The following is a 9,489-nucleotide window of genomic DNA, read 5'->3' as shown; positions in this document are numbered from 1 at the left end:
GACAATTATTTTCAAAGAAAAACCTTCAACATTCAACCTATGATATTCGACTCAAAACGACTATCAATCAAGCCATTTAATTTTTTTCAAAACGCAATAGAAGATATTGCTCAAATTATATTCCAATATATAAATTAATATCGTTTTATTAAAAATAAAGAAATTATATGCTAATTAAAAATAATTCAAATTACCTATAGAAAATAATTGTTCATAAAGTAAAGTATAATGATAAAAATAAAATGATGAGTGAAAGTTAAAAAAATGAAGAAGAGAGACTTAGCAAGTAATAAAAGGAAGGAAAAAATAGATAAAGAAGGAAAAGAGGTGGGGCCCTAGGGCTCAACTGAAAATAAAGAAAATTTTAATAAATAGAAAAAAGGAAAAATCAAAGGAGCTTCTCCAACAGGGAATCGAACTTGCATTCATGAGGCCAAGGAAAGCCTTCTAAGGGAAGGCTGAACCAATGGCACCCGCTTCCACTTTGTGACTTCTAGGTGCCATTCTATCCATTTATACGTTTCTTCACAGAAATTTTATGTACATAGTAAGAATTTTAGTGAAGCGAGTGGATGCCGTGGTACCCCTACTTCGTAAGGTAGATCCGCTCCTGGTATTAACTACCAACCAAATGTTACATTAGTTAATTAATGCGCGAATTATCTTTTCTTGATACGGCCAATCAATGTTACATTAGTTATGATTTTTTCTTCTTCTAATCTACCAAACAAACAATATTTTATTTTAGAGAAAACTACCCTCTATAACCCCTCAAAATTTTAATAGCCCATATTTTTGCCCATTGACAGAAAATGATCCTCCGGCCCAAACATATTACATCTAATAGTCCGAAATATCTATTTTGTATATTTTTTGTATATGGATAGTCTATTTTGTATATTTGTTGTATATTGACAGTCTATTTTGTATAATGACAATCTATTTTGTATATTTTTTATATAGTGATAGTCTATTTAGTATATATTTTGTATAGTGACAGTCTATTTTGTATTTTTTTGGTATAGTGACAGTCTATTGTATATAAATTGTATAATGACAGTCTATTTTGTATATTTTTATATAGTGACAGTCTATTTTGTATATATATATATTGTATAGTGACAGTCTATTTAGTATATTTTTTATATAATGAAAGTCTATTTTTGTATATTTTATATAGTAACAGTCTATTTTATACAGTGACAGTCTATATTATTTAGTATATTTTTTGTATAATAACAGTCTATTTTGTATATTATTTTCATTTCACTTCAACCAACCCTTCATTTCTGTTGTGCTTTTACTAAAATATCCTCCTTACATCAATCTAATTCCTAATATTACCATTCACCTTATGGAAGTGGGTAAAGCTGAGATAAACCGTAACAAGCGATCCCGAGAAGACTCGAAGTCCGCCTCGGCCGGGTCAAAGTGAGTGCATACAGAGGAGGATGAGGAGGCAGTTCTCAACTCACACGAGTCGAACCAAGTTAACTCGGAGCCTGAGGTGAACCCTAACTCTGCCGATCCTGATGCCGGTCTAGGCTTGTATTCGTCGGACGTCAAGCAGATAAGAGAAGAAATATTGGATATCTTAGATGAACCGGAAACTGTTACAGACAGTCTACCGGAGGTTCAGGATCTGGACTCGGTAGTCAGGAGCTTCGAGGAAGAGATTGTTTATCCGTTAACTCAGCCTCAACCAGACCTCTGCTACCTTCTAGAAGCTTCGGATGACGAGCTCGGCCTCCCTCCCACCGCTTCAGCTTCTGATGACCATTTTAACGCCAAAATTGACACGCCGGAGAACGCCGCAGGAATTAGATTTTTGTTTCCGTGATAGTTGAATCGGTGGCTATTCTTTTAATTAGTTTTGGACTATAAAATGTATACTGCAATTTTGTGACTAGCGACTGAAATTAGTTTCTATCGACCGCCATAAATGAAGTTTGCTCTTTATTGTATGGCAGCATTTTGTGATAGAAATATTTTTCTTAATCCGTCCACGGTCCAACTAAACGATCCCTTAAATGATAGAGGATGAAATTGTGACAAACTAATAATACTAGTAGCCTGTTTGGCCGTGCTTCTAAAATGAGCTTATTTTAAATAATGCTTTTCTTAAAAGTGCTTTTCAAAAAAGTATTTTTAGTAAAATATATTTTGTGTTTGACTAATCTATATTATTATAAAAGTATGAATACAATGTCTGTTTACAAAAATAACCTTATAATATTAAGCATAATAACTCATAATAAAAGGACATAACCAGAATTCTAGATATTAACCTTATAATCCTATTAGTTTTTGGACATAATACTATACGTTAGGAATCCTACATGATTACCTTTAGAAATCATATTAGTATAATTACTTTCCGGCTATCTAATTCATATAAAATTGAATAAGTAAATATCTTTAGTCATGTAATCCTATTACTTTTAGCATATACTTCTTAAAAATTCCTATTACTAATTTAATTTGAAGACGTATTGTAATGTCCTATTACTAATTTAATTTGAGAATGTATTATATTGTCCAAATCCATTTAGAAAAAGGAGAGCCTATATTATTATAAAGACATAAATACAATATTAATATACCTTAAATTATTAAACGGAAGAACTCATAGGAAATGACATAATTGCAATAACTTATTTTTTAGACTACAATACCTTATATGCTAATTTTTAATATTTAAGATTTTAAAATTAATAAAATTTTATCTATTAAATTCTTATTAAAAATATGAAAGAAGATTTAATAAAATCAATTTCATAAGAATCCTCCGTATTGACAATACATTACCACTCCATAATGTCAAATACCAATAAACAATAAAAGTAATATCAAAGAGACTTCATAAAGAGTTGAATTTGAGAATAATAATATTTTTATATTATATTTGAACTACTTTCTACTCAAATAATATATTTTTTTAATCAATTTTCGTGTAATATTAAAAAAAATACCCAATTATTATACAACAACTAAGAAAATATTTAAGAATATAAATGTGTGAGAAAAGTAAAAAAAATAGTTGGTAAGAGTCAATACCACTAATAATTCTACAGACATAAAGATCTAAAAGTGAAATGTTATGTCATTTTTTTACTCTTTGAAAATAAAATTTATGATGGATAAAGTTATAATTAGGATTAAATATTCAAAACAGGAGATGGATTAATATTAAGATCTGAATCATCATAGAATAAATTATTTTCTATGTTAAAACCAAATAATTAAATCTTTTAATTAATTATTTAGCAAAAGAATCCAATTCAATTATTTTTTTAAATTCATCATATGAGTAAAATTCTTATTCAAGTTTAAAAAATAATCTTAGTGTACATAAATTTATTCCATAAAAAGAGCGTTAAAACATAAAGTAATAAGGTTAGTATATTATTAAGAATCAAAATGCTATACAAGTGTCATCCCTTCGTTGGATGTCGTGATGGCACATAGTCTTAGGGACTAGGTAAGCCTAACATTTACTGAAAAAAATACAATATTAATTAACGATGGACAAATGCGAAGTAGAATTCTCTATACCATACTTACAATCCCAAAACCGGTAGTACAAGTCATAAGCTCTACTGAGTTACTAGAAAGCCTATAAATACAACTGTTTTGAAGTAGAGATAAAACGGTGCGAGAACAATATCAGAAGGTGACTACGAAGCCTGTGAACGCAGCAACAGGTTTACCCTTAGACTCCACAGCAAGATCCGTATAGCTAGCTAGCGGTCAACTGACTCCAAATTACCTGGCTCTGCATAAAAATGTGCGAAAGTGTAGTATGACTATACCACAGTCGGTACCCAGTAAGTATCAAGACTAACCTCAGTGGAGTAATGACGTGGTACAATCAAGACACTCACTAGTCAAATAACCTGAGCAATATAGCGTATAAAAATAATCTAAAACAAATAGCAGTGATAACAACAATAATCAACTAGTGATATAAATAGTAAGGCAGCAAGAACACCATAATTATTATTCAGACGAATAAGAACCACAAGTACAACCAATTAACAAGTCTTTCAAATATAAATCTTTCATATATAATTCTTGCGAATAAATACCCTCTAAATATATTTCTTCAAATAAGTATCCTTCGAATATCAAACTCTTTCAAATAAATATCTCATATCATAATCATAAAATATGGTTCTCAGCCCCCTTTCATATTCTCACGGCACCTCATGCCCATATCTCTATCACAACCGCGCGGACAACTCTTGTCCCAAATATGTCAATACATAAAATCCGCACGATCAATTTCTTTTCAATAAAGTAAGGTTATAATTTTTAAATCAAGTAAGAATTCAACAAGGAAATGAGTTTATTTTAGAAATAATTTGAGTGAATAAAATGACATTTCAATTTAAATAAAACATCAGATAAGCTACTACTGATTTGGATGTAAAAACTTATCAAATTAAAATATAATAGTAGTTTCTTTTATTTAAATCAAATCAATCATCAAGAACAAGTACAAACCAGAAGTACAAATCCTCAAAAGTCTCGTACGAAAAATCCAAAGCCAACACAACACTACAAGCAATACAAAATACTTAATATTAAGTCAGATAATACATCATAGAGAACACAGGAATTTACATATTACTGAAAAATAAAATAACCAAAGACAAGTGCAACCATAGAGAAATATCAACAAAAAGGGGACTCCCGAGGTATCGCCTCGTAGTCCCAAATCATAAATAAATTTCAACAAACAACAATGCCCCAAGGCCATCATAAGTCATCACAAACATATTTCCGACATAGCCTACCTTGTCTCGCCACATGCGCAATAATAAAGTAAATGCCCACCTTGTCTCGCCGCACGCGCATAATAATATTCTCATCTTGTCTCGCCACATGCACAAACCCACATATATATATATAGCCCGCCTTGTCACGCCGCATGTGCAAATATAAATAGTAACAATAGCACGATAGAAACCTCGTGCAAACACCCGAACACACCCCTCAACAATATCACAACATCTCATAAATTACACCTCAAGTGCTCAATTATCACAACATATCACATATTTGCACATCAAGTGCTCAAATATTATAGCTTGCCACAGAAATCAACAATATATTAATTTTCATAATAAGGAGCCCATGGCTCGACCATAATGTGCACAAATCTTAACAAAAATATTCGAGATGATTTACTACCTTTATAATTCAATACCAATTTCCACAACATGAACTGAAAAATAATTCATCAAGGAACAACGCCTTTTTTAATCTAATTTTTTGGCAAATAGATCAATGCCTCCTTTTAAACTTACACAATAAATTATTTGCAAATGAATAATCCATAATGAAATTATCCCCAGACAATATCAACTCAACAAAAATACGAGATTCACATAAAAATCAAAGTGGCAATCACACCCAATTATCATATAAAAATAAATTCAACAAACAAGGATTTAGGCATGACAAATAAAGGATTTACTATGTTCCAATAATTTTTCAATTTAATACATAAGGGCGTCTATAAATTTCAACCAATGTAATTTGCATATATAAACCAAGTACGTACTTGTCACCTCGCATACATGCTTTCAATTACAAAGTTTTTACCTAAGACTCAATGCCTAAGGGGTAATTTCCCCCACTCAAGGTTAGTCAAGATACTTACCTCAAACCGTGAAATTCTTTACTCCGTTGTGCCTTTGCCTCGCGGATTGGCCTCCGAAAGCCTCGTATTTAGTCACAATTAATTCGATATACTCAATACAAATCGTAGGAATTAATTCCATATGAATTTACTAATTTTTCGGATTAAAATCTGAAATTCATCTAAAAAATCAACAGTGGGGCCCACATCTCTAATCACGGAAAAACTTACGAAAATACCCGTTCTGAGATGAGTCCAACCATACAAAAATTACCATTATGAGACGAGTCCAACCATATAAAAATTATCAAATTCCGATGTCAAATGGACCTTCAAATATTAAATTTTTATTTTTGGAAAGTTTTACAAAAACCCCAATTTTCTCCAATAAAACTCGAATTAAACGATGAATATAACCATAGATTCATGAAATATAATCACTTTCGGATGTAGAACACTTACCCCAGTTGAAGTCGTGAAGAAATCCTCAAAATCGCCCAAAAATCGAGATCCAAAAATCCCAATCGAAAATGAAGAAATGACAGATTTTCAATCCTTAAGTTTCTGCCCAGGTTTGCATTTGCAGACTAAAATTTCGCATTTGTGAATGAACAGTAACCTCCCATGAATAGTGTTTGCAATTACGATACATTGTTTGCAATTGCGAACTGCACTAAAATCCAAAAATTATCGCAATTGCGAACTTCACTAAATTCCAAAAATTATCGCAATTGCGATAAATTGTTCGCAATTGTGAATGAACAGTAAACTTCAATGAACACTGTTCGCAATTGCAATAAATTATTCGCAATTGCGAATGAACAGTACCTCACCAGAAACCAGCAAACTCAAACTTCTCCGAAATAATCCGAAACCACCATGAAACTCACCCGGAACCTCCCGGACACAAACCATATATGAATTTCAATCATAAAACACGCTACGGACTTGCTCGTGCACTTAAAACACTGAAAAGAGGTTGTCTTGACCTGATATTGACCATGGTCAAACTCCCAAATTTCTTAACTTTACTAGTCTCTCAACCAATGATCCAAAAATACACCCAAGACCCTCGGGACCCCGTAAAATCATAGCAACAAGTCCCAAAATATGATACGAACTTAGTAGAGTGTCATGACCCAATTCCATTTTAGGCCATGATAGCACCCAACACCATTTCTAGGCAGGTGAACCGTGAACAATCTAGTGATTTTCCCATTTTAATAAGTTTTTCCCAAGTAAATAACTTTCCTTAATTTAATAGGTTTAGCAAGAAACAGATTTAAATTAATAAAACGAAAGTAGCTGAATGTATTTATGGCTATAGGAATAAAACCAAAATCACAAGTCTATTAGTGTGTGCCAAGATTTGGTGTCACAAGTGTGTGGGCTACTAGTAAAATATACAAAAGATCTCTACTCTACTGTCTGAACTAGAATAGACAGAAAATAAATCAAAGAGAGACTCCGGCTGCTGTGAACGGCTCGGAAGGGTAGCTCACCGTGTGGTCTCGGACCAGAAGTCAAGCGTGCGCGCTAGATTGATAACCAGATGCACCTGACTCAGATCCTGCACATCAAGTGCATAAGTGTAGCGTGAGTACATAAACAACATGTACCCAGTAAGTATCTAGTCTAACCTCGAAGAAGTAGTAACGAGGGGTGGACTTTGACTTCTTCGACACTTACTATGGGCCAAAAATATAATAGTATGAAGTTCTAATTAAACATGATATATAAAATGATAATAGAACTCAGAGAAGGAAAATAAGTAAACAATCCTTTCATTTTAAGTAAGAACCAAGTCATTTCTCTCGTCTAATCCTTTCATCTTTCAAGTCCATGGAACAATATTAAATATAAAGGGGTTCCAATATCTTTACGCATGAATAATGCCGAGGACATACCGCCCGATCCAAATATACATATAAATATATTGTGCACTGCCGAGGGTCAAACGACCCGAATCATAAATACATCAATTAACCTGCCGAGGCGAACGACCCGTTCTTATGAGAGTAGTGGAAATTTACCACGCTCGCGGAATATACTTGCGAAGCGGTTGATTATATATTTTCTCAAGTTATCATAATATTTCTCAATTCTTTTTCAAAATAAGAAATTCAGCTAGGAACCTTTAAAATATTGAAATCCTCAATCTCTGCTTTAATCCAAACAATTAGTAAGCATAAACAAGCAACAATATCAACAAAAAATATGGTGTAAGCCTAAAGCTACCCGGACATAAGCATGAATAATAGCTACGCACGGACTCTTGTCACTTCGTACGTATGTAGCCCCCACAAATAGAAGTACATAATGATTAAGTTCACCTATGGGGTTAATTCCCTCTTACAAGGTTAGAAAAGAGACTTACCTCGTTTCAAGGCCTACTTCCCGGCTCAAGAATATGCTCACACCCTCAATTCGGAGCCGAAACAACCCAAAACTAATCAAATAGTATATAAACTAATCAATACATGCTCAAAAGTTCGTATTCCAACTATTAAAGAGGTTACCCAACCCTAAATGTAAGATTCTTAAAATTCACCTCCGGTTCCACGTTCCCGGATTCTGGAAATTTTTGAAGAAAGTTGTTACCCATAACCTCATGAACTCAAATATATGACTTTTACTAGATTCCATCACGAATTTCATGATTAAATCTCATTTTTATCAAAATCCTAGATTTTTCTCCTAAACCCATGATTTTCACTAATTTACATGTTAAAATCTACCCATAAGTTATGTATTTGACTCATATTTGGTAGGAATTACTTACCTCAAGGTGTTATATGAAAATCCCCTCTCTAAGAGCTCCAAGAATCGCCCAACAATGGAATAAATGAGCCAAAATGACTAAGTCCCGCATTAAATGAAGGATTCTGCCTTCAGCGGTTTCCGCACCTGCGGAGGAACTTCCGCTTCTGCGGGACTGCTTTTGCGGTTTCGCTTCTGCGGAACTAGACTGTCCACTCTTCCATCACACCTGCGGAGCTAGGGCCGCTCCTGCGCAACCTCTCCTGCGGCCGACTCTTTCGCGCCTGCGGACACAGCCACTTCTGCGGTCACAGTCATCGCACCTGCGCGTTCGCAGGTTGTGATGACCCAAAATGTCATCTTTAAATTTAATAAGTAATTCTGTATTCTAAGACCTCAAAAAGTACCATTTATCATTCCTCGACTTGCGTGCATAGTCCGTAAATTTTTTCGGAAAGTTTTTATGTAAAAAATGGATTAAAATGTGAAATAGAGCCTTAAAACTCAACTGAGTTGACTTTGGTCAACATTTTGAGCAAACGAACCCGGATCAGTGTTTTGACAGTTTTGGTAGGTCCGTATCGTGATTTGGGATTTGGGCATATGCCCGGAATTTAATTTAGAGGTCCCTAGCTCTAGTTATGACCATTTAATGCAAACTAGTAATTTAAAGGCTAAAGATTTCCAAGTTTGACCACGGGGTTGACTTTTTGATATCGGAGCCGGAATCCGATTCTGAAAATTTGAATAGCTCCGTTATGTCATTTAGGACTTGTGTGCCAATTGCGAAGTCATTCCGGATTCATTTAATATGTTTTGGCACGAGATTTGCAAATTGAAAAGTTTAAAACTCAAAAGTTCGAATCGAGGTGTGAATTGTAATTTTGATATTGTTTGGTGGGAATTGAAACCCCGAGTAAGTCCATATTATGTTTCTGGACTTGTTGATATATTTGGACGGGGTCACGAGTACCTCGAGTGTGATTTAGATCGAAATCGGATCGAAATGTGAACTTAAGCCAATTCTGGAAATTTGTTGACCCAAAATGTCATCTTTAAATTTAATAAGTGATTCTATGTTC

Source organism: Nicotiana tomentosiformis, chromosome 2 (genome assembly GCF_000390325.3).
Source record: "Nicotiana tomentosiformis chromosome 2, ASM39032v3, whole genome shotgun sequence".
In the NCBI taxonomy this organism is placed as follows: domain Eukaryota; kingdom Viridiplantae; phylum Streptophyta; class Magnoliopsida; order Solanales; family Solanaceae; genus Nicotiana; species Nicotiana tomentosiformis.
This window is presented reverse-complemented; position numbering follows the sequence as displayed.